This window comes from Marmota marmota, unplaced genomic scaffold (assembly GCF_001458135.2).
Source record: "Marmota marmota marmota unplaced genomic scaffold, marMar, whole genome shotgun sequence".
Classification (NCBI taxonomy): domain Eukaryota; kingdom Metazoa; phylum Chordata; class Mammalia; order Rodentia; family Sciuridae; genus Marmota; species Marmota marmota.
This window is the reverse complement of record NW_026000000.1, coordinates 4,042,990-4,052,926: the sequence shown is the minus strand read 5'-3', so window position 1 is coordinate 4,052,926 and position 9,937 is coordinate 4,042,990. Positions and strand designations below refer to the sequence as shown.

The window sequence follows — 9,937 nt, the reverse complement described above, 5'->3', positions numbered from 1 at the left end:
CCCCCCCCCCCATATTGTCTCCCTGTTTCCCACTTTTTTCCTTTATTGCAGAAATTCACATAACGAAATACTTATTTTACAGTGTATGATTTCTGTGACATTTAGTACCTTCACAATACAACTACCACCTTTGTCAAATGGCAGAACATTTTTTGGCCGCTCCGAAAGATAACTCTTTTTTCCATTGTCTGCCTTGGTTTTCTCCTCCCCTAACCCTTCTTTACTCTCTCCTCCACCGTCCCCTGCCCTCAATAAGGACCTTCAATGGAATAGACAGTGTTTATAACAATGTTTATATTTATTTTGGGAACCAATTTACTTTTGGTATTTTAATAGTAGATAACATTTTTCATGGATTTATTTACATACTAATTACATGTATAACTTGTATAAGTTGTTTACATGTGCCGTTATATTAAATCTCTACAGTAAATCTATCCCTATTAAAGGAAGTTTCACTGGGTCTGTTAGATTCCAAAGCTGATAATGTGTTCATTTCTGAGAGATGAACATAGAATTAATAAAACATTTGAAAAGTTTCTTTAGAAATAAAAATGTATATAACAGGCCATTAAGGAAGAACATAGATTCTTAAACCTGTAACACAAATACTTACAACGGGTAAAGAAGCTCAGCATATAAAACAATGGATAAGTCTATTTTTTTTTTTTTTAAATTATTGCAAGACTGAGCTCCAAGTATATAATAACCACAGCTGGTAAATAGTGAGGTTGAAAGTTTGAATCTGGGTCTGTTAGATTCCAAAGCTGATTTTTAAAATAATTATATTATTTCATATACCTGAGGACAAAACCTATAAACTCCTGGGCTAGTCTAGCCTGTTCATTTCCCTTGGCTTAATACAGTGTTGGTCCACACATAGTGTTAAAATTGGAATTTATTGTCTATACTTAAAAATAATCAGGAAGGTTTAAAAGGCTGTATTTCTAATTTCTTTTAAAAAGTTGAAGGATCTGCCAAAACTCTGTTCACATGGCATTTGAGATTGTAATGTTGATTCTGTATAAATTCATAAAATCAATAATTAAGTCTATGTGTATGAGCTTTTGCTTTGTTAATACACATATAGCTGCTTTAGATACTCAGTATTGTAGAATAGTATTTGTGAATTTGTTATTTAAGAATGTACTGTAGAATCATTGTGTAGAGGTCTACTTTTAGTCAACAGGCTTCATAAAGAGAAAAAAAGGAGAGCCAGGCAGGATGGCACACATCAGTAATTCCAACAATTTGAGAGGTTGAGACAGGAGGATCACAAATTGGAGGACAGCCTCAGTAGATTATTAGTGAGGCTCTCAACAACTTAGTGAGACCCTGTCTCAAAAAAAGGAGGACTAGGGATATACTTCAGTGGCAAAATGCCCCTGGGTTCAATCTCCAGTACAAAACAAACAAAAAACCAGAACAACAACAATCTAGGAGGGGAGATCATGAAAGAATTAATACTGGAAAATTTTTTTAGGATTCAGATTTCTCGATAGAAACTACCTGCATAGTATCAAGCAGAATAAATGGAAAAAGGGCCCATGCTAGGCAAGTTATTATGAAATTTGTTTTAAAACACTAGAAATAAAGAGACTATCTTAAAAGTTTTTTAGGATTCTTTATAGGAGAGATTAGGAACATGATTGACATCTATCTTCCTGGTAGGAGAATTAAAGGATGAAGATGGTGGCACACTACCTCAAAAGTTCTGTTTGTAGCCTAGAATTCTCTAGGCGAAACCTTCCAGAATGGGAGAAAATGCTCTTGAATTCAAAACAATGGGATCAAGAAATCTGACAAGAACAACATAGTGAGGGCTCCTGGTTTGAGAAGTCTGAGTCCATAACTGATTCCATAGCTGTGAGACAGAACATCATGGCAGAGGGGTGTGGCAGAGGAAAGCAGCTTAGGACATGGCAGCAAGACAGAAAGCAGTGAGTAATGCTTGCAAAGCACAAAATCTAAATCCCAAAGGCATTCCACCAGTGACCCCCCTCCTCCAGTCACACCCTACTTGCCTAGAGTCTGTCAGTCCATATGAGATTAATTTATTGATCAAGTTGCAGCTTTGATAATTCACTCACTTTACCTCTGAACATTTCTGCATTATCTTACACCTGAACTTTTGGGGACATCTTCATATCCAAACCATAACAAACATTTCTTAGGAGTGTTTTAGAAGATATGCTTTCAGGAAACAAAGGAATAAACTGAGGAAAGGAGAAGGGTCAGAAGCAATAAAGGAAAGCCCATAGATGACAACTGAACTACAAGCTAAAGAGCTACCAGCTCTGTTTGGAACAGGGGGCCAGAAGACTTCAGGAAAGAAAATTGAACTGATAGGTGAATGTTGAAATATTTGGGGGGAAAATGAAGTAGATTCTTAGAAAACTGAACAAATTTAGAAAAATGTACTAGTTAGCTGGAGGGGAGGGGCGGTGTATACCTGTAATCCTGGCAGCTTGGAGGCTGAAGCAGGAGCATTGCAGTTCAAAGGCACCCTCAGCAATTTAGCCCCAAACAAAACCAAAACTCCCAAACCAATTAGCGTTTCTTGATTTAACCCCAAATTGTGATATTACTATTAGTTGGATTTTAAAATAAGGAAGGTACGAGGGTACAACTAATTGTGCAAGCCAGCCCTACCATGATAGGAAAGACGTAGGTAATAAATCCATAGCAAACAATATAATGAATAATATTTAGAAATACTGAATTAAGTATCTCTGGGGAGAAGCAGAAATAAGAATATGATTATGAATAGGGCCAGAGGAGAGTAATTTTTTTTATTGTAGTAATATATATTTTTATATATAAAAAGATAAAATTTGCCATTTAGATGTTTTTGAGTGTACATGTGACATTAAGCACATTTACATTGTTTTGTAACTGTTACCACTATCCATTTCTAGAATATTTTCATCATCCCATACTGAAACCCAACTTTATTAAATAGTAACTATCTCCTCTCCACTCAGTTACTAGTAACCATTGTTCTACTTTCTGTCTCTGTGTTTTGACTTTTCTACAAATGGAATCATGCAATATTTGTCTTTTTGTGACTGACTTATTTTACTTAACATGTGTCCAAGGTTCATCCATTTTGTAGCATGTATTAGAATTAACTTTTAAAAGCTGAACAATAAATATTTCATTGTATGTGTATGCCACATTTTGTTTGTCCATCCATCCATTGATGGACACTTGGGTTCCTTTTGGTTGTTGTGAATAATTCTGAATGTGTTGCTTTCAGTTCTTTTGGGTATATACCCCCCAAAATGAAATTGCTAGATAATACAGTAATTTGATAAAATTTTTGAGAAACTGCCATATTGTTTCTTACAGTGACTGCACCGTTTTATGTTTCTTTCTTTTTTCCGGTGATGGAACCCTAGGCCTTGCATATGACAGGGCAAGCGCTTTACCACTGAGCTACATCCCCAGCCCACCATTTTACACTTCCACCGGTGGTTTACAATGATTCCAATTTCTCAATATCCTCACTAACTCTTATTTTAAAAGTAATAGCCATCCTAGCAAGTGTGAAGTGGCATCACTACGGTTTTGATTTGCATTTCCTTAATAATTGGTGATGTTGAACATTTTTATGTACTTAACTGTTGTATATCATCTTTGGAGAAATGTCTGTTCAAGTCCTTAACCCATTTATAAATTGGGAGTTTTGGTTTTTTTTGTTTTTAATTTTAGGAGCTCTTCTGGATATGAATCCCTTATTAGATTCATCCATTCTCTGAGCTGCTTTTTTGCTTTGTTAGTTGTATCCTTTGCTGTGCAGAAACTTTTTAGTTTGTTAAAGTAAAATTTGTTTTCTTGGATGCGCTTTCAAGTGTCATATCCACGAAATCATTTCCAAATTCATATCATGAACCATGAATACTCCTGTTTTTGTCTTAAGAGTTCTATAGTTTTAGCTCTTACATTTAATTAAATATTCTATATGGTATGAGGTACAGGTCCAGTTTCTCAGTTTTGCATATGGATATCTAGTTTTCCCAGCACCATATGTTGCCATTCTTCTCATTAAATGGGTTTGACATCTTTGTCAATTAATGAAGGACCTACTTTTGAGCTCTCTGTTGTATTTCATTGGTCTCTTTGTCTTTTTGCGAAGACTACATTATTTCCATTACCGTTGTAAATTTTTATTTCCATTACTGTTGTAAATTTTTGAAATCAGAGTTTCCTTCCTCCATCTCTGTTCTGATATTTAAAGAGATTTTTGGTTGGTTGGTTGTTTTTGGCTGTTCAGGGTACACTTATGTTTACACATAAGTTTATTACTGATATAGAGGGATTAACTTTTGCCATTTTAGCATTTTTCTCCTGTATGTTTTATGACTTTTCTGTCCCTCATTTTCTGCCTGTCTTTTGTGTTCTTTTAATAGTTTGTAATGAAATGTCTTACATTTTTTATCATTTCCTTTTTGTTTATGTTGTATAGCTATTTTCTTGGTGGATTACATTTAGCATCCAAAAGTTACAATACTAATTTCAATTAGTATTAGTTTGCTTTCTGTAGCATATAAAAATTTATTTCCTATTCAGCTCCATTTCTCCTTTTCTTTCAGCCTTTGATATCACAGAATTACATCCTTATACATTATGTATCAAGATTAATAATTTTTAGTGCATTAGTGTCTTAAGTCATATAGAAAACAAACAATGGAGTTACAAAACTAGTTATAATAATACTAGCTTTGATAATTGTTCATATACTTAACCATTTAGCAGAGATCTTTCTTTCTTTCTTTTTTTCCTCCTGTACTGGGAATTGAACCCAGGGATGCTTTCCTTAATCACTGAGCTACATCCATCCCTAGTCTTATTTTTTATTTTTAAATTTTGAGACAGGGTCTAAGTTGCTCTGGGTCTTGCCAAGTTTGCTGAGACTGGCCTCTAACTTGTCATCTTCTTGCCTTCACCTCTGGAATTACTGGGATTACAAGCATGCACTAGCATGCCTGGCTCTTTATTTTTTAATGTGGCTGCAAGTTACTCTTCTCATTTGTGGTTTTGCTTTCTGAGGTTTTAGTTAATCAGGGGTCAACCATGGTCTGGAAATAATCAATATTCATCTTTACTCTTTCAGGAGAGAGACCATATTTATATAACTTTTATTATAGTAATTTTGTAATTGTATTTTATTAATATTTTACTGTGCCTAACTTATAAATTAAACTTCATAGATATGTATGTTTAAAAATGAAGACAGTGTTTGTTCTCATGTGTAAGTAAAAAGATTTTTGTATATGGAAATTATTTGAAATAAAATATAGTTTCATTAGAAAGATGTATTTTAGATAACCCAGGTTTTGGGAATATTGCCTTTCTGTTTTTAGTCTCTACTTTCCAAGTATCTATAGGCAAAATTTCCCATTTCCCTTTGGAAAGTGCTGTTTTTTTGCCTTTTTAGCCTTTCTATTGTGTCAGACCTTCAAGACAATGAGCCAACTGTGGGTGTGAAATCTTTGGGAGGAGAGAGGAGGAAGTGGGAGGGACAGCCATGATGAATGTTTCCCTAAGTAATATTCAAGTTCCTTGAAAGAATGTAAACCCTCACCCCCTCACACACTTTTTAAAATGCTGTACTATTTTCATTTACCCAGATTGTTTATTCTGCTATCAGCCTGACTGTTGCTCACAGTATTAGCTAAGAAATCATGAAGTTCAGTTTTTAGAGAGGCATATGATTTCTATAACGCTCACTCAAGCTATAGGAAAGTAATGGGGGCAAAAAAGGAAGTTTGAGTTCTTGGTTGAAAAGGATAGAAAGGGACTAATTAAACTTAGTTAGAAAGGAATTTTTTTGAAAAGTACTAGGCAGCTTATAGCTTGAGAACCTGGTTTAGAAGTTGGACAGAAGCTCAGGGAAGCAAAATATGACCAGGAGGTTGTAACAAGATCAGTCTGCTTAGACTGTTGCTGCTTGGATGCTTGCTAAAGCGCAGGTACTGCTGCCATGACTATATATTGGTGACTGTGCTCATGAACTCTCAGCAACACCGGTCATGTCTATGAAGAATCCCTAACGTCTGCCTGTTGCCCTTACGCACTAAAATTCAGTGTCCAAAGCAGAAGGGCCTAATTGGCCTCAGGCCTGTACATGTGATGAAAGATGAAGAAAGAAATACCTTCTTCTGATCTCTTGAACTTCTCTCCAGATTGCAACGGTGTTTGATTGCTGAGCAGCCTAAAGATGATAAATGTCCCCTACAAATTTCTCCTACTTTATATTCTTGAACTTCAGACCCTATTCCCAAACATTTATTAAAATTTTTTTAAAAATGATTTTATTGTTCATAAACTTTTTAAAGAGCAAATGCAAAAATATTGCACACTATTCTACATCTCCTTTTTACATTCGATCAATATATCTTTTATATTGGCGTGGACATCTGCTGTTATTTTTTTTTTTTTGACTACCTTTAATTTCATTTTATTATCATACCATAATTAACACTGCCATAAGATGAATATTTGTTTCCTTTTTTTTTTTTTTTGCCATGGAAACAGTGCTCTAATAAATATCTTCGCATGAGTATCTTGGTGTTATTTTGCAAATGTATTCTTAAAGGAAAAGCTGTGGAGTTGCTAGGTCAATTGAGTCCATGATTTAAACTTTTGCCTTAAAAAATGGCATTGTATATTAATGCCAAAATGTTTGAGTGCTTCCTCCCTTCTTTACAACCTCTATAGACATTTAACTTTTTGTAGTTTGTTGGCAAAAAGTGTGATTTGATTAACTTTCTTGTGAGGTTAAGTGACTTTTTGCTGTTTTATTGGCAGTATATATTATATATTTTTGTTGGGGTATGTTTATGTGTGTACTGACCCTGTCTTCAACTTGTTTTTTTTTTTTTTCCCCCAGATTTTTTTTTTTCCTTAATGATTTTTTTAAACGAATTCTCTTAAAAATAAGGAAAATTCTTTGTGCAGGCAGTCTTATAATGTCTTGCGTCTCTTGGCCATTTGAATTCTGTGACTACAAAAATAAGCAGTGAGTTGGATGCAGTGGTGCATGCCTGTAATCCCAGCACACCTATGATCTCAGCAGTTTGGGAGGCTGAGGCAGGAGAATTGTGAGTTCAAAGCCAGTCCCAGCAAAAATAAGGTGCTAAGCAACTCAATGAGACCCTGTTGGTAAATAAAATACAAAATAGGGATGGGGATGTGGCTCAGTGGTTGAGTGCCCCTGAGTTCAATCCCCTGTAAACCGCGCCCCCTCACCCCCACAAGTAGTGAGAGATTTCTAGGAGTGAATAGCTGTCAACTTTTGGAATTCTAATTTATTTTAATTTCTTTATGGTTCTGTTGGGTCTACTTTCCCCTTCCTCAGCCTTTTATTTTAATACCATTTCTATGTTCTTTATAAATACTACCATTTTGTATTTATCTATGATTATTTTCTCCTATTTTTGGCCATTATAAATGTTATCTTTTAAATCTAAGCTCTGTAAGTAAGTCTTCATAGCCAAATTGGTTGGTCTTCTAAAAAGTTTGTCTTTTTAAAAACTAGAATTATTTGTAGTTGTTTGTACAAAATTTTAGTTGTTAAATCCTCTTCATAGCCTTTCCTTTTATGTTGCTTATGAATTCATAGCCTGTTATTTAAATGAAGCTTTTGAAATCTGTTTAACTGATCTGTATCATATCTAACTATGCCAGTATTTCCTTCCTTGTCTGACGTGAACTCTAAAATTATATGAACACTTTCTCTCTGTTTCCTGGCATTTCCACTCAAACTTGTTCCTCATTCTTTGTTGAAAATATATTCAAAGTTGTAGTTTCCTTCTTTATTTTCATTAATCAAATGATAAAATTAACCAAGCATATCAAGAACTTGACAGAAAACTGCATTTTGTTAAAAATTGTGAAGTCCCTAATTATTAGTGTATTCCTGTTTTCCAATTTTATGCTTTATTTCAAGAATATACCATTTCCATACATGAGTAGGAGGCACGGGTATGGTGTTCAGTGAATTTTTAAAGATCTCTGAACCCAGTAGACACATGTAGCTATTTATGTTTGAACTTACAAGAATTAAGTGACTCATTCATTTGCACTAGCTACATTTCAAGTATGCAGCAGCTACATGGGGCTACATATGTATTGGATAGCACAGTTCTACAACATTTTCATCATTGTGGAAAGTCATTGGATATATACTTCTAGATAATCAGTGCTGTTCTGCTGCTTATTCTTAAAAGTTCTAATCCTTAAGATGATGATTTCCTTTTTATTGCTGTCCCCTAGTATTAAAATAAATTTGAGAATTTTTTAAAAAGTAGGTTGCATTTTACCAACTGATATTTATAAATCAGGCTATTCGTCTTACTTTTTTATTGCTCAATTTTATTGAGGAGTAAAATGTACCCTAAAAAGTATACTGTTCAATGAATTGACATGTAACCATACCTACCCATCCACCCATGCAAATATCACCATTATCAAGATTTAGTTACAAGAAGTTTCCTTGTACCCATCTGTGTCACCTGCTTTCTATCATTGTAGATAAATTTTGCCTATTCTAGAATTTTTTATAAATATTGTCATATGGTATGCACTCATTTTTTAGCTGGTTTCTTTCTCTTAGAGTAGTATTTTAAAAATTTTCTTTGGGCTGGGATTGTGGCTCAGTGGTAGAGCGCTTGCCTCGCAAGTATGAGGCACTGGGTTCGATCCTCAGCATCACATAAAAATAAATAAACAAAATAAAGGCATTGTGTCCATCTACAACTAAAAAAATATTAAAACAATTTTTTTCTTCTTTGTTGCTTGTTAACAGTATAGTCTTCCCTTGGTTTCCATAGCATTGGTTCCAGGACCCTCCTGCTTATACCAAAATTCTCAAGTCCCTTATATAAAATAGTGTAGTATATGCATATATGTTCTCTCTCTCTCCCTACACACACACACACACACACACACACACATATACATATATATTTTAAACAGTACTAGGAATGGAACTCAGGAGCACTCTAGTACTGAGCTACATCCCCAGCTGTTTTCTTTTGAGACAGGGTCTCATTAAGTTGCTATGGCTGGTCTCGAACCTGCAGTCCTCCTGACTCAGCTTCCCAAGTAGCTGGGATTACAGGCATGTGCCTCCTCACCCAGCTCTTTTGTATATTTTAAATCATCTCTAGATATTTACAATACAATGGAAGTGCTATATAAATAGTTGTGATACTGTATTGTTTAGGAAGTAATGACAAGGAAAAAGAAATACATGTAACCCTCCCTCTTCATCTGCCATTGGTTGAATCTACTGATGTGAAACCCATGACATGGAAAGTTGTTGACTGTCATTTTTTTTGGTACCTGGGATTGAGCCCTGGGGCACTTATCCACTGAGCTCCATCCCCAGCCCTTTTTAAAAATATATATTTATTTTAGTTGTAAATGGACCTTTATTTATTTATGTATGGTGCTCACACATGCTAGCAAGCACTGTATCACTGAGCTACAACCCCAGCCCTTCCCAGCCCTCTTTTAAATTTTTATTTAGAAACAAGGTCTTGCTGGGTTACTTAGGGCCTTGCTAAGTTGCCAGAAGCTAGATTGAACTGGCCATTCTTCCTTAGCCTCCCAAACTGCTGGAATTACAGGTGTGGGCCACCAGTCCAGTCTTCTGTGATTTGTTTTTGTTGCTAATTCATATTGTATGGACATGGCATAATTTATTTATCCATTCACCTGTGGTGAACACTTGTATTGTTCTCAGGGTTTATCATGAGCAAAGTTGGTATGAGCATTCCTGTACAAGACTTCAGGAACATATTTTTGTTTCTGTTGATTAAATACTTAATGGCATAGAATAGAGATTCCACAAAAAAATTTTTGACAAAGATGCTGAGATTAAGTTGGTATGGGAAGGAGAGTCTTTTTTTTTTTTTTTTTTTTTTTT

At 34.8% G+C, this 9,937-nt stretch overlaps 1 protein-coding gene across 2 annotated transcripts in view; it reads left to right on the top strand.

Annotated features, from left to right (window-relative positions):
- Pten (phosphatase and tensin homolog) overlaps positions 1-9,937 on the top strand; it is an 85,324-nt gene that overhangs the window by 33,421 nt on the left and 41,966 nt on the right. The window lies entirely within an intron of this gene.